The 25,072-nt window shown below is 38.6% G+C and overlaps 1 pseudogene; it reads left to right on the forward strand.

The window, feature by feature from the left end:
* The first annotated feature begins 3,759 nt into the window (after positions 1-3,759).
* On the forward strand, positions 3,760-7,160 carry LOC127558083 (lysine-specific demethylase 4B-like; annotated as a pseudogene).
* Positions 7,161-25,072: the final 17,912 nt, after the last annotated feature.

Below are 25,072 nucleotides of genomic sequence, written 5' to 3' on the forward strand. Positions count from 1 at the left end.
CATTCTCTGAACACTCTCCTCTTCCCTCTTGCCTCCAATTTATTTCATTCCCAATTCACAAGTAACATCTGTGTCAGTAAATGCTGATTTGCAGGATATTATGGGTTTCTCCCAGAGTGCTCTCTGGCCCTAAGAGCTTCAAGGGAGGTGTGAATTCGGATATCTCATACTAAACCCTGAAATCTCCCAAAGGTGTGAACTCCCATGAGTACTTAAATACTTCTTGCTTATATGAGCTCTCTAAAGGTGTGAACACAAGCATTGTATCAATTCCATTGAGTTAACAATAGGATTCTAATATCTCCCTTGAGTTATCACCTTGTTTCAAGTTGAGTTAACACTAGGATTCCAACAGGTAAACACATTCTTCATTGTTTCAGTTTCTCAGAGTTTTACTTAATTAAATGGCAGGATAAACAAAAACTGAGAAGTGCCATTGGAATTCACACCTTTTTGGAAATAGAAAAGGGGAGGGAAAACTTGAGAGGACAAGGAATATAAAGGGCTAGTGCTGGCTTAGTTTGAGAATTCTCTGCTCAGAGTTTAGATTTCACTTGAAGCTGTGCTCCTGACTGAAACTCTTCCTAGTTGAACATTCAAGGTAGGTTTCCTCCTGGGGAAATGCCTTTTTTTTTTTAAGTGATTGGTGGAAACTGAGAGCAGTCAACAGGGTTTGCATTAGTGCTTGTGACATGGTCATGGTTTCATAACCATGGTAAGCTTAATAGCCTGCCAAAACCTCAGATTCCCTGTCTATAAAATATCAAATAACATATGGGTAAAAATATGTATATCAACTTCAAATATGCAGAGACTAACAATAAATAGGTTGTGAGATTAGATTGATGATACCACTTAGATCCGATCCACTTAGAAGAGGAGCAGTCTTTTTTTTCCTGATACTTGGTCATGGTGGTCTAGTCTATCTTGACTAGGGAGAATGGGTGTAGCTCAATACTTGAAAGTTTCATGAGCCAGAAAGCAAATTGATGAGGTTTAGATTTTGGGTACCCAAATGAAATTAGGATTTCTGGTGGTTTGGGAGTTAAATGTGATCTAGTGGTGATGCAAGGGAAGGGAGTTCTGAGGATTCCCTTTCTGGTGGCGCAGAGGGCCTCTGTAAGGGAATTTACAGACCAGAAAATCTAGATTGATAAGAGAGGTTTATTATGGGGGTTGTAAGTAAGGTTAAAGTCTAGTTAAGGAAATAGGTGAGAGTAAAGAGGCGCTGAAACAGTATTCCAATGGGTAGAGATGCTTGGCATGCCAAGCATGGTATAGCTGGCATGTTTGGAACCTCTGCAAAGAGAGGATTTTAGTTTGGTTCTTTTTATAATGAGAGATTTAGCTAAAGGGCCCATGGGTGGAATCTCAAGTTGGCTCAGATCCAATGGGGGCTGTGAGAGTCCAAGTTGGCTTAGATCTTGTAGAGGCTGGGACAATCCCAGATTTCCTATTGGAATTCAAATGGGTGCTTTTGACCAGAATTTGTGAACCAAAGATCCTAGCTTCTTGAATTGATAAAGGATCAGCCAGGAAGGGTTGGGAGTAATCTGAATCACACATCAATCAAAGGATTGAAAGGATCACAAATCAGTTTCTTAAAGGGACCACAAACCACTTCAAAAAGACATTGGAAAGATCTAGCTCTAATAGCTTTCCTTACTTAGTAGGTCCAATCTGTGTACTCAACAGTTAGACAGTTAACAAACATGTATTAAGTTAAGTACTTATTATAGGCTAAGCATTTTGCTAAATTCAAGGGATGTGGATGAACAATAATTGCAAAGGAAAGTGAGAAAAAGCAGTGACAATCAGAGCAGAACTAAGAGAGAGTATTGTTATCAGAGCAGAAAATAAGATTGTTTTTAAGGATGAAAGATTTATGAATTGATTTACAGATAGAATGGTTGGCAGAAAATAAAGAATAGAAAGAGTGGGAATATAGAATGGAAAATCTAATATAGAAGAATAATAGTTTATGTAAGTACCACATGTCTGGTGTGTTTAATTCTTTGCAGAATGCATTGTATTGGACACTGGAATAATACTATTTATTTTCACCTGTGAAGATAACTTTTACACTTGAAATACCTTCTCTGCATTTCTCCATGTGTGCCATTCACTAGGGGAAATAAATTGTATTATACCATGATCTACTGGCTTAAAAAAAAAACAACACACTATAATAGTCTGGATATCAGAGATGCAGACAAAAGGATTTCCCTGGTCAAGAAGAATGGTCATCTTCTTGATAGAGAAACATGTAATTGAGAGGAGATGAGAAGAAAAGAGAAACCTGTTCAATGACTTCAAGTGTTTTTCAGTTAAGTAAGAGATAGAATACTCACCTGAGGCCATAGAGAGCAAGTGTATGTGGGAAGCTTAAAATTGAATTAAAATGGTTGTAATTGCCATTGTGGTTAGTGGGAAAGCTAATTGGTTAAGCAGATTTAAAAGGATTGCCTTTCTGTAGTAAAAGCCAGGTTGAGATTATGTAATGCCAAGTTATAATAGACCCAAGTGAACTCAGTTTTGTGACTTTCTCCAACTTCATTTAGCAGTAGGAGAATAAGGAGCAAAACTGGGAAACTTGGTGAGAGAAACCCAGAGATGGTGTTTGACAAGACAAGATTTATTATATTAGGCCAAAGAGTCAAAATATTCAAAATGAAAGGACTAGGTAGTGAAAGTCTATTTAGCTGAGCTAGCAGTCTTTGCTCACTCAGTTTTTAAAAGTCTCTCCAAGTTCCTCAATTAGGCCTTCGTTTAACCAAATAGAAGGCATTTTCTTCATCACACCTGTGGCATATTCTCCTAAGTGTTACATTCTAGAAGCCATGAAGGTCATCTTGGCTTCCTGGGGCCTCTTCTCCCAGTTGGGTAAATCCAGGTGCATAATAATTAGGAAACTGCTCCAGGACACTAGGGAACTCAGGTGTCACATTTGTATCCAAGGGGTAACTTTGTCATCTAAGTAGGAGGTTTACTGTGATGTTGACTCTTAAGACCAAAATAAAATCATAGATTTGGAATTAAGAGATTATGAGACATTTAACTAATAGGGAATTAAAGGGCAGAGAGAGGATTTGTTCAAATCTACATCATAAATGGCAAAACTAGATTCAACCCCAATTCTTTTGCCTCCAAAGTTCTTTTCTCATATACTACCCTGCTTCCATTTATTAAAGCATTCAGCAGAGTAGAGAATTCTCCATTGCTGATTTCTTTGGAGAATTTTTATGGGGAGGTAAGAGTCTTCCTCCAAGTTTTTTCATATTGACTCTGAATTGCTTTAAAGCCACTCAGAAGGAAAATAAAATGAAAATAGTACTTAATGAATAAAAAGCCTTTAAAAGTCATTCAAAAATAATGATTATATTTAGTTCTCTTCTACCATGATATTTTCTATTATATTTCATTCTCTTCTACCATAATATCTACCAATAAATGTTGAGACTATTTGCCTCTACCTTCTCCTGAGATTATCCACTCTCTATTTTTTTCCTTTCACAGTCCAGTTGCTGGAAAAAAGGAACACATATTGGTTGCCTCTACTTTCTCAACTAGAAGCAAGGCTGAAGTTAACATCTTGTGAATCTGGAAAGAAGTAAATGCATGGCTGGCCGAGCAAGCGAGTGAAGGGGCCCGCCCGAACTAAGGAGCCAGAGGCAGCTGGCCAAGCCACTCTGCAACAGACTGACGAAGCTGACGCACCAGGCAGCAACCATCGGGTTTGTTACTGAGCCATTTGCAACCATGGGGTCCAAGAATCCAAGTCTACAAAACCCGAGTTGTAAGATCATGACCTTCCGTCCTACAATTGAGGAGTTTCAGGACTTTGGGAAATATGTGGCCTACATTGAATCCCAAGGAGCTCACAGAGCAGGACTTGCTAAGGTGATCCCACCCAAGGAGTGGAAACCTAGGAAAACTTATGATGATATTGATGACATGGTGATTCCAGCTCCGATTCAGCAGGTGGTGACAGGACAATCTGGTTTATTTACCCAGTATAACATACAGAAAAAACCCATGACAGTGGGAGATTATCGGCGCTTGGCCAACAGTGAAAAGTATTGTACTCCTCGACACCAAAACTTTGAAGATCTGGAGCGTAAATACTGGAAGAATCTGACTTTTGTATCTCCAATTTATGGAGCTGATATCAATGGTTCTTTATATGATGCTGATGTGGAAGAGTGGAACATTGGGAATTTGAACACCCTTTTGGACATGGTGGAACACGAATGTGGGATTATCATAGAAGGTGTGAACACTCCCTATCTGTACTTTGGGATGTGGAAAACCACCTTTGCTTGGCACACAGAAGACATGGATCTTTACAGTATCAATTACCTGCACTTTGGGGAGCCCAAATCATGGTATGCCATACCTCCAGAACATGGTAAACGTCTGGAACGCCTGGCAAAAGGGTTTTTCCCTGGCAGTTCTCAGGGATGTGATGCCTTTCTCCGCCACAAGATGACTCTCATCTCTCCCACCATCTTGAAGAAGTACAGCATCCCTTTTGATCGGATCACTCAGGAGGCTGGCGAGTTTATGATCACTTTTCCCTATGGATACCATGCAGGATTCAATCATGGTTTCAACTGTGCTGAGTCAACCAATTTTGCCACATTGCGATGGATTGATTATGGCAAGATGGCTGCTCAGTGCACCTGCCGAAAGGATATGGTGAAAATTTCAATGGATGTTTTTGTGAGAGTGCTACAGCCAGAGCGCTATGAACTGTGGAAGCAAGGAAAAGATATTACTGCTTTGGACCACATGAAGCCCACTGCACTAACTAGTCCCGAATTGATGGCTTGGAATGAGACTAAGGCTGTGCTGAAAGCTAAGCTCCTTCAGAGGTCCCACAGAAAAAGAAGCCAGCCGAGGAGGCATAAGACACAAGACCAGAAGTCTTTGGGAGAGGTCATGGCTGCAGAAACCCTTTTGGAGGAGGGCAAAGTCAAGGAAGAACCCAAACATGAACCTGATCTAGAAGAAGAAGAGCAGCACAAAACTCCTGAAGGTGGTGAAGGGGATGGCAAGACCAAGCTCCGTGCCCCCAAAGCCAAAAGTGATAAGAAGAAGCACCATCACCACCACCATCACCATCTTCCTCAGCCGCCTCAGTTGTTGTCACCTCCACCCCAGCTCTGTACAGATGAAGAGGTCCCCCTCCCACCTCCTCCCACATTGGAGCCCCCTGTGCTAGCACCAGTCTGTGCTGCCACAGAAGAGAGCTTTCCCTTAGCTTCCCCCCTTAACATTGTCCATCCCTCTGAGGTGCCCAGCAAAGAGGATGACTTTAAGCCTCGACCTATCATTCCCATGTTATATGTGGTTCCACGGACCAATAAGGTGGCATTTGACAAAGATCGTGAATCTTGCCAGCAGACATGTGAACACTTTGCTCAGAAAGGCCAGATTTGGAGGGAGCAGACTGTGCCCATGGAGCTAACAGTGAAGGAAGAAGAAAGAGGAGAAGCTGAACAGATGGAGCTTGGTCCCAAAACCAATGAGGTTCAGGCTCCATCCACCTTTTCCAAATTGAAAATGGAGATCAAGAAGAGAAAGCGTCATCCCCTGGGTAAACCACCAACTAGATCCCCATTGTCTGTTGTCAAACAATAAGGCTCCAGGGAAGAGGCGTTTCCCTTCTCTGGAGAAGAGGATGTGAGTGACCCTGAGGCCTTGAAGTCTTTGCTTTCCCTCCAGTGGAAGAATAAAGTGCACAATTTCCAGGCAGAAAAGAAGTTCAATGCAGCTGCAGCCCTGGTAGAGCCACATTGTGCAGTCTGTAGTCTCTTCTACCCCTATAACCAGTCCTCACAGACAGATAAAGAAACTCCCCAGACCTCTCTGGGAGAGACCTCTTCACTACTTCAGCTTTCCAAGTGTGGACAGAAGACCAAGCCCTTGATCCCGGAAATGTGTTTTACTTCAAGTGGTGAAAATACTGAGCCTCTCCCTGCAAATTCTTATATTGATGACGATGGAACCAGCCTCCTCATTGCCTGCGCCAAATGCTACTTACAAGTTCCTGCAATCCGTCCTGATCTGGTACGTGAAGGTTGGACTTGTTCTCGGTGCACAGCCAATGCCTGGACAGCGAAATGTTGTTTGTGTACCCTCAGGGGAGGAGCTCTTCAGATGACTACTGATAAAAGGTGGATTCGCATGATCTGTGCTATTGCTGTCCCAGAAGTACGATTTCTTAAGGTAATGGAGTGTCACCCTGTGGATATCAGTGCAATCCCAGAGCAAAGATGGAAACTGAAATGTGTTTACTGTCGAAAGCGGATGAAGAAGAAGCTATCTGGGGCTTGCATCCAGTGTTCCTATGAACATTGCTCTACTTCTTTTCATGTGACTTGTGCTCATGCGGCTGGTGTCCTCATGGAACCTCATGATTGGCCCCATGTTGTGTCCATCACTTGCTTTAAGCATAAAACAGGCAGCCAGGGTGTCCAGTTTCTAAGGGAGGTGTCTTTGGGCCAGACAGTTATCACAAAGAACCGCAATGGTCTCTATTATCGGTGCAAAGTAATCGGCACAACCACCCAGATGTTCTATGAAGTGAACTTTGATGACGGTTCCTACAGTGACAACTTGTACCCAGAGAGCATTATTAGCAGAGATTGTCTCCAGCTGGGACCCCCTCCCGAAGGGGAGTTTGTTCAGCTCCGGTGGACTGATGGAAATATCTATAAAGCCAAGTTCATTTCAGCTGTGATCAGTCATATTTATCAGGTGGAGTTTGAGGATGGTTCCCAACTCATGGAGAAGTGGGGTGATATTTACACCCTCGAGGAGGAGCTCCCCAAGAGAGTCAAATCGAGACTGTCCCTCAGCACTGGTGCTCCACAAAAGAGAGTATCCTCAGGAGAGGAGGCCAAGGCAGCCAAGCGCCCAAGAGTGGGCAGCGCCTGAAACTCTGAGGACTCTGGACAGAATCCTGATTACCTGGCCTTCATGGAGAGCCTCCTGCAGTCACACTACCAGCCTGGAGCCCAGAGCCACGTGTTTTAGTACAAACACAATTTTAGAACCAACATCTTGTGACCTCCCCCAACCCCACGCTGACCCCCTTTGACGCCAGCAAAGCACCCAGGCAACTGTGGAACACGTGGACAGCCCTCTCCCTTCCCCTTTCCCTTCCCCCCTGCAATAACTTGCTGTGAATTCCTTTCATCTACATTTAATTTTGACATCTGAGAGACTTGTCTGGCCAAGACTACCTCGACTCTGCTGAACACACTGCTGATGGTCATAGCAATGGAAGCAATGGTAACCTCTCAGATTGTGTGTCACCTGGAGGCTTTAGAAGAGCTTGTACTCCTGGAGCCCATGGATGCCTGGCTCTTGCCTTAGGCTAGGAAGGGTTAAACATTACAAAAGTAAAAACTATTAAGATTTTTAAACCATGTAAAAGCTCTCATCTTGAAAAGGTGCTATTTCACTGACTATTGAAACAGCCTTTGGAATTGTGATTTCTGTATATAAATCACCTTTGTGAAGTTCTTTCTGTAAATACTTATTGTTAAAAAATATATATAAGAAAAAAATCTCCCCCCAAAAAGAAGTAAATAAATTTTGGAAATGGGAGAGAAAGAATTGTTAGCACCAAGTAAATCAAGAAGCCAGCCTAAATACAAAGAAGCAATACGTTCAATCTTCCTTCTGGCCCAAGATCTAGCCATGTCATGTTCAAATTACATTGAAAGTAGTGCATGTGAATATAGTTCTGATGAAGAATTATTTGAGCTTTCTTTCCCAGAACCAGAATTAAAAGACTCCTTTGTGTGTTCCATGCTCTTACCTGAGTCCCAGCCTGCTTAAGATGATGAAAATGAAGACAGGAGCAGTGATGATGATGGTGGCGAACTCAATTATGAAGCCATCTCTGACAACGATGATGAACAATATAAGCATGCTGCTGATATACAAGACAATTTTAACTTCCAGGATAAATATGCTGACGTGACTGATGGCTGTAATGCTAATCATTATAATGATGGTAGCCAGCATGACAACACCAAAGAAATAGTTTATGATTATGACCAAGATGACAAGGTCATCTACTATGATGGTGGCAGCAATTGTATGGACAGCCATGATGATGATAACAAAAATCCCAATGATTATTATAGAAATATAAAGAAACCCATATTAGCTGCAATAGTCTTAGGAACAGAATTGGTGATAATGGTAAAGATGAAAATGGAAATGCTGACAGCCTTTTTGATAAAAGGAATAATGATAGAAACAATAATGAAGATAAAGACAATAACTCCAGTTATGGTGATAGAGATGCTGATAATAATGATGATAATGATGATACAACATGCTGGAGGGTAATATTAACCATTCTGATGCTGACAATCTGGCCAGTGATGCTAGAGGTGATGAGAAACCAACTGAAAATATAGCAATATTAATATAGCAATATCAATGTCAGTGATGGTGATACTGAGAGCAGTGCTAATAGAGCTATAGTATCACTGCCAATGGGGATATCCTTAATTAGGACACTACCAGTAATGACAACAATGGCACAGATATGAAACAGACACAGACCTGAAGTACAATAATAAAAAATGGTGACAAAGAAACAGTAAGATGACATTTGTCTGTTACTCTTTAGCTAGTCCTTGAATGATAGTCACTTTTTCCCCAGTGTTTTGGTACCACTTGCAAAAAGGCTGCCAAGATATTTTTTTGGTCATAAGCATATACTCCTATTTTCAATTTCTTTGGGAGCTTTAGCTTTGTTAAGGGCATTGATCGAACTTTATGTGTCAAGAAAACACCAGGAGGAAGAACAAACACAAAACTATCTAAGTGAATGTTGCAAAATGAGAAACAACAAGGATACTTTGAAATAAAGAGAAGACATTCTATCCTACTCCTTTGCAAAGGTGGGAGGACCATGGGTGTGGCACATAACTTGTTTTGCCAATTTTTCCAAAAAATTTTGCACGTTTAAAAATTTTTTCCATTCTCCCCTCCCTAAATTTGTTGTATTGCATGATTGTAGAGGATTGAGGAGAAATATTGGCAACTTTAAAAGTGGAAAAAACCAGATTATGTCAATAAAAAATTATTTTAAAGAAGACCACTGTCTTTGTAAGTTTTGTATCAAGCATTTTCTCTTGGATACCGATTTAATAATTGGTCATTAATGGGACAGCATAAATATTTCTCCCAGTCATCTGAAAGTTTGGAGAGTTTTGATCTTTACTTATCAATTTTTAAAAAAATCTTTGCTTGAACTCTAAGCACGATATGGATTTTGATAGTATCTTTATATATATACATTATATGTATATGGATATTGATATTGCTTAAAGAAAGACTCTTAAAGAATCCTTGAAGATCTGGTTGTAAAATGAGCCATTCTATCTCCTGATATCTAGAGAGAGTAGAAAACAGTATGAACAGATCTTTTATAGGAAATATAACCTTGGGGATTTTATATCATAACTTGACTTTCTGATTGGATATGGTAATGTGAGGTTACCAGATATCTCCATTTGAGATGGGACTGTAATCAAAAGTCTAATTGAACAAAAAGCCTAATGAAAAGTAGAAGAGCCACTTAATACTGAGATGATCCTATCAGTGGTCTTCCCTGCTTGCCTCAGACTTCCAGATTGTTTACAATAATTCAGGCTTTCTTTGCTAAAGCATTTCTTTGCTACCTTGGTCCTAATCACTTCCAAAATGCATATTTTTAAATTTGTGTCACGATAAGGAACTACTGAACTTCTTTCAAATCTTTTGAATATTCACAAATACCTATTTTTAAAAATATCTAAATATATAATGTTGTACTAGCTCCTGCTTGGCCCATCCCCCTGCTTACCTAAGCATTTTGCAAGCAGAATGTAATGTCCTTGTGCTCTGAGGTCAGTGTACCCTGTCCTATATCCTATTCTTGGTACTCCCTTGCTTTCAATAAGGTTATAAACTACTAATGTCTGCTTCTGTATCTTCCTGCTTACAAAATTAACACTTTGTAGTTTGTGGTTTTAGCCTTTATTAAACCCTTGCTGTTCTGGGATGTTTGATTTGGGTCTTGCTAAATTTACCCTTGCATCCACTGGAGAATAAGCTCCACTTGAAATTTTATCAAGTCTCACTTACTGTTTCTTGGTACAACCATAGTGTTTGGATAGGTTTTAGAAATTTTCTCTAAAGCTCCAATTTTTGCTGAGACTTTCACATATAGAATTATTTTAATTAGTGGTCAAGAAATCTTAAATATTTTCCCACTTGAATGGTCTCTGTGCCTCTCTGTCTCCCTCTCTCAATATCAGAAAATAAGAATTATTTTAAAAAGTCAGGAACCCTTAAAAGTCTTCCTTTAGAAAACTGGAAATTGAGAGGATGCCCACCAGTTAGTAAATAGCCGAATAATGATAGTATATGACTGTAATGGAACATTACTATTCTATAAGTATTGTTGAGCAGGCTGATTTCAAAAAAGCCTGGGAGACTTATATGAACTAGTGCTGAGGGAAGTGAGCAGAACCAGAAGATCATTGTATGCAGTAAAATGGTTATGTGATCAACTGTGATTTACTTGGCTCTTCTCAGCAATGTGGTGATTCAAGGCCATTTGAAGAGACTTCGGATGGAAAGTATACTCCACATCCAGTGAGAGAACTAAGGATATCAACTATGGCTACCCAAAGGAAAATATTTTTATTTTTTCATTTTTTTTTCCTTTCTCATGGATTTTTGCCTTCTGGTTAGATTGTTCTTGAACAACATACTTCATTTTTTGGCTCTCTTGTTACTATCTAGAATACTGTGATAACTACACAGACAAGTTTCCAACCAATATTATCAGAAAACCCTTTCCTTTAGTGTAAAGGGCTGAAACTCTGAGTAGGTCCACTGGAATCAGACAACCGAGCACTTAAAGCTAATTACTTATTGGACAATACTCTATTAGCATATGCTTGGAAAATGGCCCTTCCCACTGTTCTGTGTTGGCAAGATCTTTTGGTGTATACAGAGAATTGTAGGAGGGATTAGGGGGTGGAGTAAGACAAGACAGAGTCAGTTTTCCAGTGGACGAGAAGGGAAGTAGTGGAGAGCTTGTGTCCATTCCCTTCACTTCCCCCTAAAGACCAAGAATAAAGACCAAGGACTTATCCTGCTTATCCTGACTCTGGCTGATTCTAAGACATTCAGGGTGCTAACCCGGATTTCACCCTTTAAGTATTTCCCCAGTGCCTAGTCAAACTATGGACTGGTAATGACTGGTCTGAGCAGTTCCAAGCTTCATGGAACATAACGGGCCAATTTCTGATAACAAGCAACTTCATCTATGACTACCTATGACTAACTAGGCCAGGTGGGTCACTGTTCACAGTGACTTGTCCAAAATACTTGTTTCCAAATCTGTCTTTCCACCAAGCCTGGAAAAGCCTGAAATAGCTTTTCTTACCTGGTGCTATTATCACTTCAGTCTTTTTCCTAGAAAATACATTTTTCAGGGCACACCTTCCTGTTTTATATGGTGCTGTCACCTTTTCCAGCTTAAGAATTTTAAGACCAAACACTGGCCACCTACAGGTAATTTTCTTCCCCCAAACTCCACTTGGTTTTAATCTAATTATGGTCACTCACCAACCACTCCCACACCTCCATCCCTGATTGATTGACAATTGTTACAGCAGTGATTATTTGATTATTCTTTTATAGAAGTTGAGGGAAGTGTCTAGTATCAAACCATTAAATGATTGGAAAGATTTCTACTCTATTAGTTCATTAATCTATAGTGCAATGATTGCAGTTTCTATTTTTCCAGGGATTGGAGAAAAACATTTTCAAAATTTCAACAAAACACTTTGTTGAAGGATTCACATTTAGTCCAGTGCTTAGAATGTCTGACACAATTAAGGGATATGTGTTGACTTGACTTAATTGCACAAGAGTTATTGGTGAGAATGGCAGGCTCAGGTTTTGACATATGGTTTGTAGCTGTAGGATCATTTGGTAAAGAGCTATCTTCACTGAAGAGAAGACTTCAGCCTCCCTTTGCTTAGTACTTTATACTTGATAAATAACTGAGAGAGTGCTGTGATTAATTGACTGTGGGACTAATCTTCACAACTTTTGAAGAATAGACACTTTGATAAGTTCAAAAACTGTCTCAGTACAATATAAATGAATATGGTGCTGAGTTGGGAATGTAATTAACCACTGTGAAGTGATCTTCAGTTAGGGGGGAGGAAAGGATTTTTCTATTTTTGACTCATTATAAGGCTAGTAATTCACATCTTCAGTGAGTGAAAAAGTCAGTCAGCTATCTGGGAAAAGAATATACAAGCTCAGTGCAAGTTCAATTTGGGAAATCCTTGCTGAAAACCTAGATAGGAATTGTGAATTTGTAACTTGCAAAGGAAAAATAACATAACCCAGAAGCCCTGCTTGGGGTTTACTGTTAGGGATTTTAGGAGATGATTCTTGGTCTACTGGATATTGGAAAAAATCTTTAAAGTCCCTTCTACTTCTAGAATTTTGTGAGATGGACCTGTAAGCAGATAAGTCAGGATTGCCTAGGAAAGTAGTGAGCCAGCGGCTTGTTAAAAGCCTAAGTGCTTCATTGCTATCCACCCTTTCCACCAAACCCCAGCAGTCCAAATTAATAAGAGAATTAGAGTATTTGGGGCTTTTTTTTTCCTCTGTGAAGGATTTACACTAATGGTAGGATTTGATCATATTTGTGTGGTAAAGTGGGAATAAGAGTGGATATTCAAGGTTAAATAAATACTTGTACAAATGAGGTAACAAATTGAAAGTAGGGTAAAATGGAGGGAAAATCACACTTTAGAAATTATTACAAAATTACTTCACTTATAGGTATGAATTTCGAAATGTATTTTTCATTAGTAGGTTCTAAGTCTGGCCAGATTGGCTACCATCTATTTGAGTCGCATTTTAATCCATCATTTCATACAACCTTCCTCATGCATGAGGGAAAAAAAAAAAACAAGGGGCGATGATCTCTATCTAATTCCTGGTGTGCCTTTGACTGCAAATACTCAGATTCAAAGACTGACAAATGGATTTACTCTGCAGTTTTTAGTGGGGACATATCTGTCTCTTCCTTGTAATCCAGATTGGAGACAAACCCTACTTCAGCTTGTGTAGGTAATATTTGTCAATAAGCACTAGGTTTAGTTATAGCCATGAGGGAAGTTGGTGAGCCTTCAGCAACCAAGGATAATGCAGTGATGGCCAGAAAAGCCATTTTGATCCTAATCTATAGTGGCATTCATAGTAACTCTACAGAGACATCAGTGGAAATCTGAAACGTAGCACTCAGTGGTTTATCACAGGTTCTACTGATAGGACTACAACCATCTGGGAACTGCTAGTGGCAAATTAAAACTGTCATGGACTGGATATATCAGGACTGCATGAGGGGTGATTGTCAGTACAAGGAGTTCATACCTTTTCTGCTCTGGTGAAGAGAGGCAGGTGGGATCTCAAAAACAATAAACTTATCAGATGTTATCATGGACATCTAAGTACAGTATATGGTTTGAATTTGCTCCCAACAATCGATGTGTTTGTGATTTATAGTAGAGATACAATTGCAAAAATATGGGATGTGAGGATACAAACCAGGGTACACACATCGGTGGGTCATACAAATACAGGGGATACAGTCAAGTGTCAAGCTGCAGAATCACAAATCATTACAGTAAGGTATGATGCAAACACAAATAAGATTATGGGACTTAGTGGTGTGAAAGGAAATTCTGATTTTCATATTAATAAGATTTATGTAATGATTATCTTAACATTTTAGATTTCTCAGAGCTGCCTGTTCTGGCTTAGCAGGCAGAAACTCACAATGAAATTTAAAATTAATGATCATTCTCACAATGACTATTTTCTTGTGGTATACCATAGCTCAGTATAAGAAAAGACGTAATCAAGAATTATAGAAAACTGCATCACAACACTCTGATTCTGTGCTTTGGGGAGGAGATGATCACAATCCTCAAGATTTGAAACAATTCTGGAACTATTGTACTGTCTTCCATTCCTTCACTTATCCTAGGAAAACACTAAATTCCTGGAAATGCTTGCATTGTAATCCACATTCCCATTTGTGGTTTGTTGATAAAATCTCTATCTTTCCTGCAAAAGGTGAATTCTGCCCAGAAGAGTTTCTAGTTTACAAACTGTATTCCTCACTCTGAAGGTGATTAAACTGCTACTTGATCTCTAAAAATCAATCTCTAGGCCTTCTTTGTTTGACGCCAGTTATTCATGGTTCAGGCATCAGTATAGTTAAATTTTATTAACAGAAGCTAGAAAAATATGAGTCAAGTTAGTAAATCAGCAAAAAATCCATTGAAAGCAGTGATTTTGCATCCAAGATATTAATACATTTGTATCTGGTTTTCCAGATAATATTAAACAGTGAAAATTATCTGATGGAAACTTTATTCAAAATCATTATGCCATAATTAATATATTAGCTGTGAATTCAGATGACGTTCTGCTACCTGGAGCAGATAAAGGCACTATTCATCTTTGGAATTTAATGGAATAAATGAAGATTTCATAAAGACTGTAGGGTAAAATAGAGCAGACCCTAGATCTAAGTTTCAGGACATCATCTCTATGAAACAAAATGTGCCCTGCCACATCAGGACTGCTTAGGCCAAATAAGGAGGCATTGTTGTCCATTGGTCAATTGTCCCTTCCGTGTTCCTGAAGAATTCAGTGTTATGTATGTTAACCTTTATAAATTTCACCCAGAACATAGGAAAGGGTCTTTTTGAAGAGGACCAAAATGGCATCATTCACTATGTAAGAATTAATTTACAGTGTCTCTGAAAGTGTCTGATCAAAACAATACAAGCCCAGAAAACTCTGCCACAGGTGGGCACAAATAGTCCAGTGAACATTTGGCATGGATTCCCTAAATTTGCCCATTTGACATTTCTATTGAACTTTTTCAATTCTGTCTTCTTCGCAGATCACAGAGCCTTTTTCCTATCTCAAAGTGCTGTGGCAACAGATGAATCAGGAGGTGGGGATATACTGGGAGTTCTAGTCACAAAATTGCACACGTCGCAGCCCAGAGAGTTAACTGGAAGCAGCAGTGGAATTTGGCAGCCTCTGTATACCTGAACAGTCTTTTAGGAGTCACACTGCTTTCATCCTACTCTGAAAAAGGAGTTGGAAAAGGTGCCCTAAATTTGGTTCCTTGCCCAACCCTGTCAGGAACCATGGCAGATCAGAATCCCACCCTGAGTTTGAAACACACACACACACACAACACACACACACACACACACACACAACAACAACAACAACTTCTGCAAAGCTGAATCCACTCTGTTCCAGGAATGTGTGCACATTTATAGACACCACAAAATCCAGTAAATCCTAAGGATGAATAGCTCTTGTAGAAATACTCACCTCCAAATAGCAGCCCTGAGTGAAACAAAGCTGATAAATGAAGACCAACTTGATGACTTTGAAATAAACTTGTGACAAATTCTCTTTACCAAAATGTAGCTTTATTTAAGAGAAGAGGTAATAGACAAAATGAACAAATACACCCGGGGTGGTGTAAATATGCAATAGATTTGGCAGAGCAATAGGGGGTTTGAGATAGAAATGCTAGTACAGAAAGAGAAGTCTAGAACCAATGGGGTTGCAAAAAAGGGGGTTATTTTTAAAATTAAAGCTACCTGTAGGTTGATGCAGTTTAATCCCCCATAGGGTGAAAAAGAGGATATTCTATTTGATGATCTCTGTTGTATGATAAACTGGGTGAGGCAAAGAGGCCAGCAGCCTCTTTTATGGTTGCATGAGCTTGTTCTGTGCTTATCAAATAAGTTGTTCATAGGTGACACAACAGAAGCAGATGTAATTACCACACTATCTTGAATAAAATAGAATTCTACATTGATGTAACAAAAAAAACTCCAACTCCATAAATTACATCTCCTAAGAAAGCTGCACTAAAATTCTCTACTCTGAGTCACAATACATTAGAATAACAGTTGGGTCTCACAAAAAATTGTATTAAATAAGTAAATGTTCTTACATTTCGAAGGATTTAAAGACCTTATACTGTTATGGGCCAGAATTCTGAACTTGAAACAAAAGATTCTTACAACGTAAAAACTCAGTGGAATTGATAGAGACAATAGTTATCTAATTTAGCATGGTTCAGTATGATTGATTTAATCCTACAAGGAGATGCTATGGACCAGAACTTGAAACAAGGTACTATGTGGAATTGAGAAGACAGTGGTTAAATCTAGTTTAGCATTGATTTAATCCTAAAACAAATAATGGTTTCCTAGTGATATAATGATTGGTTTGTACTCAGTGTGGGGCATATAAGCTAGAAGCTCTCAGGGCCAGAGAAACAAGTGGACAGGAGGCTGAAGGATGTAGCACAAATCCTTGGACTCAGACAGATTCATCCCATCTCACAACACCTTGGTGGCAGGCTCTCCTCCTTCACTTCTCCACTGAAACCAAAAAGGCTCTCCAGAAAGCTGCCCAGCCCCAAGAAGGACATAATAAAAGATCTGGAGTATAAGAAAGGTAACCTGGCCTCCAGGAAAGGAGACAAGACTTTGAAGGAGACAATAAAGGATTTGGATTTTAACCGCTGGCTACTTGTGTGATGATTACAGAACTGAAATGAAGGCTGCTCCCAGAAAACCCCAAGAAAATCTCAACAGATAACATTACATTTTAAAGAGTATATTACATTATACAAATAATTTTGCACTTTGTTCATAGCTTTTAAAGCTACCTACTTGCTTTGAATACAGAAATTTTCTATAAGAGAGAAAACAGGGAAATTAGTATAATAGAATGATGCATCCTTAACTCTGACATGTCATAGCAATCCGACCCTATTGCCAGGTTCAGGAATTACTAGGTGGGGAACATTCCAATACAGAGGAACACAACTGGGAAATCAATATTAGTATGGTCCAACCTCAAGTCGAGCTGAAAAAGCCTGCTTTCCAAATTTTTCCCAGATGCAAACCATCACCTGTACTTTCTGTTAAGTTTTGTGGCAATTCTCTGGGATTATATATATATATTTGGCTTTTGGTCTGTCAACCACACCTGAATTCAAACTCAAAAAGAAATAACATTAGTTTTGATCCCAAGAAATTCTCTACAATAGCCAACTTTCACATCAGAGGTTTCAGATGTAAAAAAAAAAAAAAAAAAAGGCAGAAGGTTTTCAAATAATTGTGCATAACCTAAATCTATTGCACAACTGACTTTCGAGACCAGATATGATGGGGCATGTACTCTCATACCAAACATTCCTTTCATATGCATGATAGTAAAGGAGATGAATTTGTCCAGATGGAATTTCATTTCAGAGGGCAAAAGGCTTGCAGGGCACAGTCAAATCTAAATGCAGAAAAATTAGATGTTTTGCTACAGATGTAGTACTAATATAGTTTAGTTAAAATCTTATTGTAGGCATTTTAAGAAAGCTACAGATCATATTGGTTAAACAGAAGACCATAATGCACTAAATAAATGTAATGTTTTGACAAAGACAGATAGAAATTATGACATAAGTACTTACTTGAAAAGAACTTGCAGTTAAATAAATATCTAATGAAAAATAAATATCTAGCAAATTTCTCTTAGATGTTCCTTGCATTTCTAAGCAGTAGAAATTTGATTCAGTATCACAAATAATTTTGCTTGAAAAAGATCCATAGATTTGAAAAATAAAAACAAATATTCAGTTACAAATACCATGTCGACTTAAGCTATGCTTTTAAATAAAAGAAGAAATTGAAAAGTGAAGAAATTAAATAGCGGAGGACCCAGAAAGGGGATAAGCATGAGTAAATGGAAGTTTTTTTCACTTTTCCCAACCAGTGAAGTAGAGTAAGTCTAAGATGGAGGCTAAGGAACAGTTATCTCCTCCCCAGTGAGAGGGAGGGAAGGTGAATTATATTTTCATATTCAAAAGCAAATGGATCTAAAACAAAACCATGAAATTGGGCAAGTAGTGTACTGTTTCCTAGATCCAATTTCAGATAATTTCCAAAAATCCTAAGGACTGTCTTGTTAAGGTGAAAAGGGTGTTCAGCCCAGGTTAGATAGACTCTGGGAAAGCCAGTGACAGGTTTTTAATCCCAGCAAATCAGCAACTAAGACCCTCATTGCTGGCTCAGTAAAGGAGTAAATGTGGGGTGGGGTGGGGTGAGGGGGGGATGGGGCAGCTTTCAGTCCCAGCTCAGAAGGCTGTTTCCTGAAAAAAAGCAAAGTTACAAGCTCTGCAAACACAAGGGGCCCCTGTACTCAAAACCAAGACTCAGAAATGCACAGGAAGCTTAGGACAGTGCCATGTTTAACCCAGGAGCAGGCTCCACTTTAAAAGAGAAAAGGAGGAAATACCAAAAGGAAAGGATAGAAAATGAGCAAAAGAACTAGGCCTTCAGCTAAAAATATGATAAGTAAAATTATCTAGAATGTTGAACAAGAAAAAATGGATATTCAATGAATTTGCAAATTTTCAACACTGTCTATCACCAAACCTGAATCTAATTGAATATTTAATATGAGCCAATATCAAAGATCAATTTCAAGGAAATCAAAATGGACAAATTGTTTATGTTTTTTTTTTTTAATATGGGAAATGTATATCATATATTTAAGACTGACATCAAAAATAGGGCAGCTCAAAAGAAAGATTGGCAGTTCAAAAGAAAGACAATGTTAAAATAGTAATTATGTCTCTCAAATGAAATGCAGAGAAAGAATAGATACAGAATTATTTGGGGAAAGGGGAGCATGTAGTTCTGAAAATTTCACATTTGAGAATGAGTTAAATAGGCAGACTACATATATACTATGAAGGATGTAACACCGTCCAAACTAGAAAGAAATAATGGGGGAAGGTAAGGGAGGGAACCATGGGTGGGGGAGGTTAAGAGATCCCAAGGTAAGTTATGGAGCAGAATTAAAGCAAAGGGTAAGTAGGGATAGGAAACATGTGTGTATGTATATATAAACATATCCTTTCTTAACAATAGCCTGCTTGGTGTTGGGGGTGATGGGGGGGGGAAGAATAAATTAAATAAGGTGCACATCAGAGAACAAAAGAAAAATTCACAATAAAGAAAAAAATATATAAGTTCTTCTATTAATGTATATAATTTCTTGGACTGATAATTTGTTGTTATATATTGTGAATCTCCCCTGATGTTCTGTTGGGCACATGACAATGTTTTCTTGTTTTGTTTCATTTTGTTTTGTATTCCTCTACTGTTCTTTTTTTCTTATTCTGTTTCATTAGATAAAATTAATTTGGAAAAATAAAACATAGTCTCAACATCTCAATACACATTTTTGTCATTCCCTAGATTCTGAATATGCTGCTATAAATTTAAAACATTGTATTCCTCAAAATTAAGGTCCTCATTTCTTTATTACTCTGTGTTGTATTTGCTTGAGCCCTGGTTCTATATATAAATTAAAATGCATTATCTTTATTACCTGTGATGGATGTCTGATTTGATTTCCTCAGGTTGATATGATCCTTTTACAATTACTCTTCCAAATCTAGTTCATATTATAACTTCTGGTATATATTATAATTTCAGAAATGTGTTTGTAAATTCCTTCCTGGGATGACAATAGGCCACTTTGTTTTGGAAATATGCATCTGCTGGGTTGTCTTTTTCTTATGACTAGTTGTCTATCAAAGCATCAGGCAGTTTGAAATCATAACTTCTGATGCATTCAACATTCTTTTGCCTCAGGTGCTACAATAATATGATGAGATCAGCTACAACCTGAAGGTCAACTCACTTTCCCTAGCTTCATCAGATTTTAAAGCTTCCCAACTGCCCTGACTTCCTTTCCTCTTCCAGGGCTTAAAAAAATTGAATCTTTTCCACCCTACTGTGGTTGCTGAACTTAACTAAAATGAACGAAATAATAGGACAGGCCAGTTGGGGTCATAAATAACATCCTTAGATAAATTGCCACTGACATCAGGTGAAACTTTTTCCTGGTACTACATTTTCTCCTACAGAGTATGAGAGAGAATCCAATACCTATCCTTTTTCTTCTATGGAGAATTGCAAGGCAACAAAGGGAAGGAAACATTATTTATTATATTTATTATATGTATAGCTCCCATGTACCGTCAAGAAAAAAGAATGTTCTTTTCTGTCTCCATTCAATTTTTTTCCAAAGGTCTATCACACCTAACTTTTAAAAAATTCTATTTACCCACTTATTTTTTGGTTCAATTAATCTACTTTTGAGAGAGTAAGATTGAGATCCCCTAGTAGTATAGTTGTATTAATTCTTCTTGCAGATCTCAACTTCTCTCTCTTTGAATGCTATCCTTTGAATACTATACCATTTGATGCATATATGTTATTATTGATATTATTTCATTATCTATGGTACCCTTTCACAAGGTGTATTTTCCTTCCTTATCTCTTTTAATTATTATTATTTTTTTTTACTTTTGCTTAATTTGGGATCAAGAATACTACTCCTGCTTTTTTAAAATTTACTTCAGTTGAAGCATAATATATTTTGTTTCAGCCTTTTCCTATACTCTGTATGCATCACTCTGCTTTAAATGTGTTTCTTTTAAAGAACATATTGTAGGATTCTGGCTTTGAATCTAGTCTGCTATTCACTTTCATTTTATGAGAGAATTTATCCCATTCACATTCACAATTAAAATTCTTTTTAAAAATTATTATTATAGCTTTTTATTTACAAGATATATGCATAGGTAACTTTTCAGCATTGATAGTTGCAAATCCTTTTGTTCCAACTTTTTCCCTCCTTCCCCCCACCCCTTCTCCCAGATGGCAGGTTGACCAATATATATTAAATATGTTAAAATTTAAGTTAAATACAATATATGTATACATGTCCAAACATTTAATTTGCTGTATAAAAAGAGTCGGACTTTGAATAGTGTACAATTAGCCTGTGAAGGAAATGAACAATACAGGCGGACAAAAATAGAGGGATTGGGAATACTATGCAGTGGGATACACTCATCTCCCAGAGTTCTTTGGCTGGATGTAGCTAGTTCAGTTCATTACTGCTTTATTGGAACTGATTTGATTCATCTCATTGTTGAATCCATCAGAATACATCCTCAAACAGTATTGTTGTTGAAGTATATAATGATCTTCTGGTCCTGCTCATTTCACTCAGCATCAATTAATGTAAGTCTCTCCAGGCCTTTCTGAAATCATCCTGCTGGTCATTTCTTACCGAACAATAATATTCTGTGATATTCATATACCACAATTTATTCAGCCCTTCTCCAATTGATGGGCATCCACTTAGTTTCCAGTTTCTGGCCACTACAAAGAGACCTGCCACAAACATTCTTGCACATACAAGTCCCTTTCCCTTCTTTAAAATCTCTTTGGGATATAAGCCCAGTAGTAACACTGCTGGATCAAAGGGTATGCACAGTTTGATAGCTTTTTGAGTACAGTTCCAAATTGCTCTCCAGAATGGCTGTATGTATTCACAATTCCACCAACAATGTATCAGTGTCCCAATTTTCCCACGCAGTTAAAATTCTTAATTCTGTATTTCCCACCATCTTATTTTCCACAAGCTATACTTTTCTCTTTCTTTTCCCTCTTTTTTTTCACAACAGTGTTTTGTTTCTGACCACCATATCCCTCAATCTTCCCTCCCCTTTTACAACCCCTACTCCCTTTCTTTTCTTTTTTCTCTTCTACTTCTGTTCTCCCTTCTATCATTTCCCTATTTTGTTTTTCCATTCTCTTCTTTCTTCTATATGAGACAAGCTTTAATATTAGAGTAAATATGTATGACTATTGGAATTGTCCTAAATCATCTCATTGTTGAAAAAAGCCAAGTCCATCACAATTGATCATCACAGAATCTTTTTCTTGGTATATAACATTCCTTCTTAAAGACACAGCAGGCTGGTCACTTTGATGAAACTTGTCCATCTAAAGGAGACAGCCAGAGGCATGAATTCAGGGCCCTCAAGGCTTCCCCCACCAGGAAGAATCAATGGGTTGTTCTGCAGGATTGCAGGTCAGGGGAATTCCCATCTTCTGTGAGAGTTCCAGAAAGAGAGAGGAGGTAGGGCAGCTACCCCCAATAAAAGGAGAGCATCTTTCTGCTCAGTAGCACTACACCCAGTGAAAGAGAAGTCTTTTCATGTGGTTGTTGAAGACAAGAAGCAATTGGAAAGAGAAGAATGGCTGCTACTGCCAAACTTCTGCAGGAAATGCAGAGTGAGATCACCTGTAGCACCTGCAGGAGCTTCTTCTCTGAGCCTGTCACCATAGGGTGTGGGCACAGCTTTTATAGAGTATGTCTCTCCTGGAGCTGGAGAGTTGGAGCTACAACTTTCTCCTGTCCTGAATGCAGGCAAGTTTCCCAGCACAGTGAGATCACATTAGTGAACAGGTGCCTATCACAATTGACTTAGCTGGGCAAACAGCTTAGTTCCAAACTTTTGCAGAGCACTGAAGGACAGAGCCAGTGTCACTCACAAGAAACTCTGCAAACTTTTGTGCCGATGACCAGACAGCACTTTGCGTGACATGTTGTGAAACCCCAGAGCATGGGGCTCACAAGGTCTCCCCTGTACAAGAGGCTGCTCACAATTACAGGAGGAAGCTCCAGCACATTTGGAGTCACTTGGGAAAACATTTGGAGGAAGATGAGAAACTTCTTGCTCAGGAGGAGAGACCTACTACTGACTGGCAGTGGATGATCATGGGAGAATTCTACAAACTGCTGATAGAGGAAGAATCCCAGTGTCTTGAAAGGATAAGGCAAAAGCAAAAGGCTAGCCAGGACAGAATATCCCAGCTTAAGCAAACCCTTTAGGATCTCATACTAGAGCTCAGGCTCTAGCCCACCAACCCAATCTGGATCTGCTATAGGATGCCAAGCAGCTTCTGGGAAGGACTGAGACTGTGTTGTCCCAAAGGGCCAAGGCTGTCAGCCCAGAACTGAGAGAATATCAAAGTCCTATCTACTCTCTACCATCTTGTCTCTGCCCCAAGAAACTTTTAACATCATAATTTTTCCTGCTTAAATTCTCTCACTCTCTCCCCTCTTCTTTCTCTCTCTTTATGTCTCTCTCACTCTTTTCCCTCTCAAACTGATTTTTATTTCATTTTACTTTGAACCTGTAAAAGAAGCAATAGGGCATTGCCTGGGGCAAATTGAGACCTGTTAGAGATCTTAACTTAAAAAGGCCAAGGTTTCTCACTGCATACAGGGTCAGCTGTGGTCATGCTGATTTAGATCCTGCCACAGGACCCAGGAGGCTCTGGAGGAGGAGGTGACTTTTTCACAGCCCTCCTTCCCTTAAAATTAATTCACTTTGATCTTATGGCATTACTTTCCTTATGTCATGATTCTCTTCCAGAATGAAGGACAAATAACAAAAGGAGGAATGGGAAAAGATCAGTTTAAATACAGGAATTTCAAGTACCTGAATAGAGAAGTAGAATATTTTTTGTTGCTGTTCAGTTATTCCATCATGCCTAACTCTTTGTGACCTTATGGACTGTCCATCAGGTTTTCATAGTAAAGATACTGGCGTAGCTTACTATTTCCTTCTCTAGTGGGGCACCTTTTCTCTGAACTCTCCACTATGACCTCTGCATCTTGGGTAACACAGCCCAGCATAGTTCATAGTTTCATTCAGTTATGCAAACCTCTCTACCACAAGATAGTGATCCAGAAAGACTAAGGGCATTGTTATGTGTTCCTAAAATTTCATTACCATTGCTTTGTGTGACTGAGTTGCTCTGAAGGAGTAGATTTGGGAAATGAGTAATTTGGGAACTGGGAAGTTGGTCTTTAAGGAACATCAAAATGTAATTTGTTGAGAAGAAAAGAAACATTGTGGCCCAAATAGCAAATTTGTAAAGGAAAGAAGAGTGTTTTAGAGAACAGCAAATATATCTACACCAGTGAATATTAGCATTTTGTCTGAGTGACAGATATAAATTAAAGGAATGTCAAATAATAGGTTACCCAGTAGTAATATTAGAGAAAAAGGGGAATTTCTGTCATCAGAAGCAGGCCAAACCTTACTGGGTGAGGACAAGAAGATGAAAGGAATGAATATGAAAAAGTATGAAAATTTAAAATTAGCTTATAGAACGGACACCCTAGAGATATTAGTAAGTGGTTTCAGAATGGGACACTGGAGTGGTAAGGTTGAGAAGAATGTTTAATAAGGGAGTAGTTCCTTGTCAGTGGGGAATGGAAAATGTGGTTTGGTAAAAGTCAATTGGAAGACCTGAGTGACTAGGGTAGTGTTTGAAAGCCAGGATTTGTTGGTGTTTTTCAGGCATATCTGACTATTCATGGCCTCATTGGGAGATTTTGGAGTGTTTTGCCAATTTTTTTTGTATCTCATTTTCCAAATGAAAAACTAAGGCATTAAATAGGGTGAAGTAACTTATCTAGGGTACCACAGTGAGAGTGTGAAGCCATATTTGAACCCCTGAAGATGACTTTGGAAAAACAGAGAGAAAAAATTGGAAAACAAGTTTTTGCAAGGGTAAATGTTGAAAATTATCTATGCATATATTTTGAAAATAGAAAGCTTCAAAAATAAATGAAAATAATGAAAATAAATTTTTGTAGATGTCTTCTATTTTTCCAGTGACCAGATTACTCCCAATATTCTTCCCCATTATTTATAAGCAAATCATTCCATGTAAAAAATAACATTTATTGCTGGGAAAATGTGGGAAGAGGACAAAATCAGCCAAACTGATTAATACATTAAACAACTCTATAGAAATAGTCAATGTACTATTCACATTACTATACACATTCACTATACACATCAATTGCCGTCCGACCTCTGTAAAGGAGTGGGTAGGGGGATATCTTCTCACATCTTTCCATCGAGTCCAAATGTGTTCTTATGAAGTCGTCAGTGTGTCTTGAAAATTTGCTCTTCTAGAAAGAGGACAAAGTGATGATAGGAGCAGACAAGAGAAGCTACTTCAGA

The sequence above is a fragment of the Antechinus flavipes genome, chromosome 3, assembly GCF_016432865.1.
Source record: "Antechinus flavipes isolate AdamAnt ecotype Samford, QLD, Australia chromosome 3, AdamAnt_v2, whole genome shotgun sequence".
In the NCBI taxonomy this organism is placed as follows: Eukaryota; Metazoa; Chordata; class Mammalia; order Dasyuromorphia; family Dasyuridae; genus Antechinus; species Antechinus flavipes.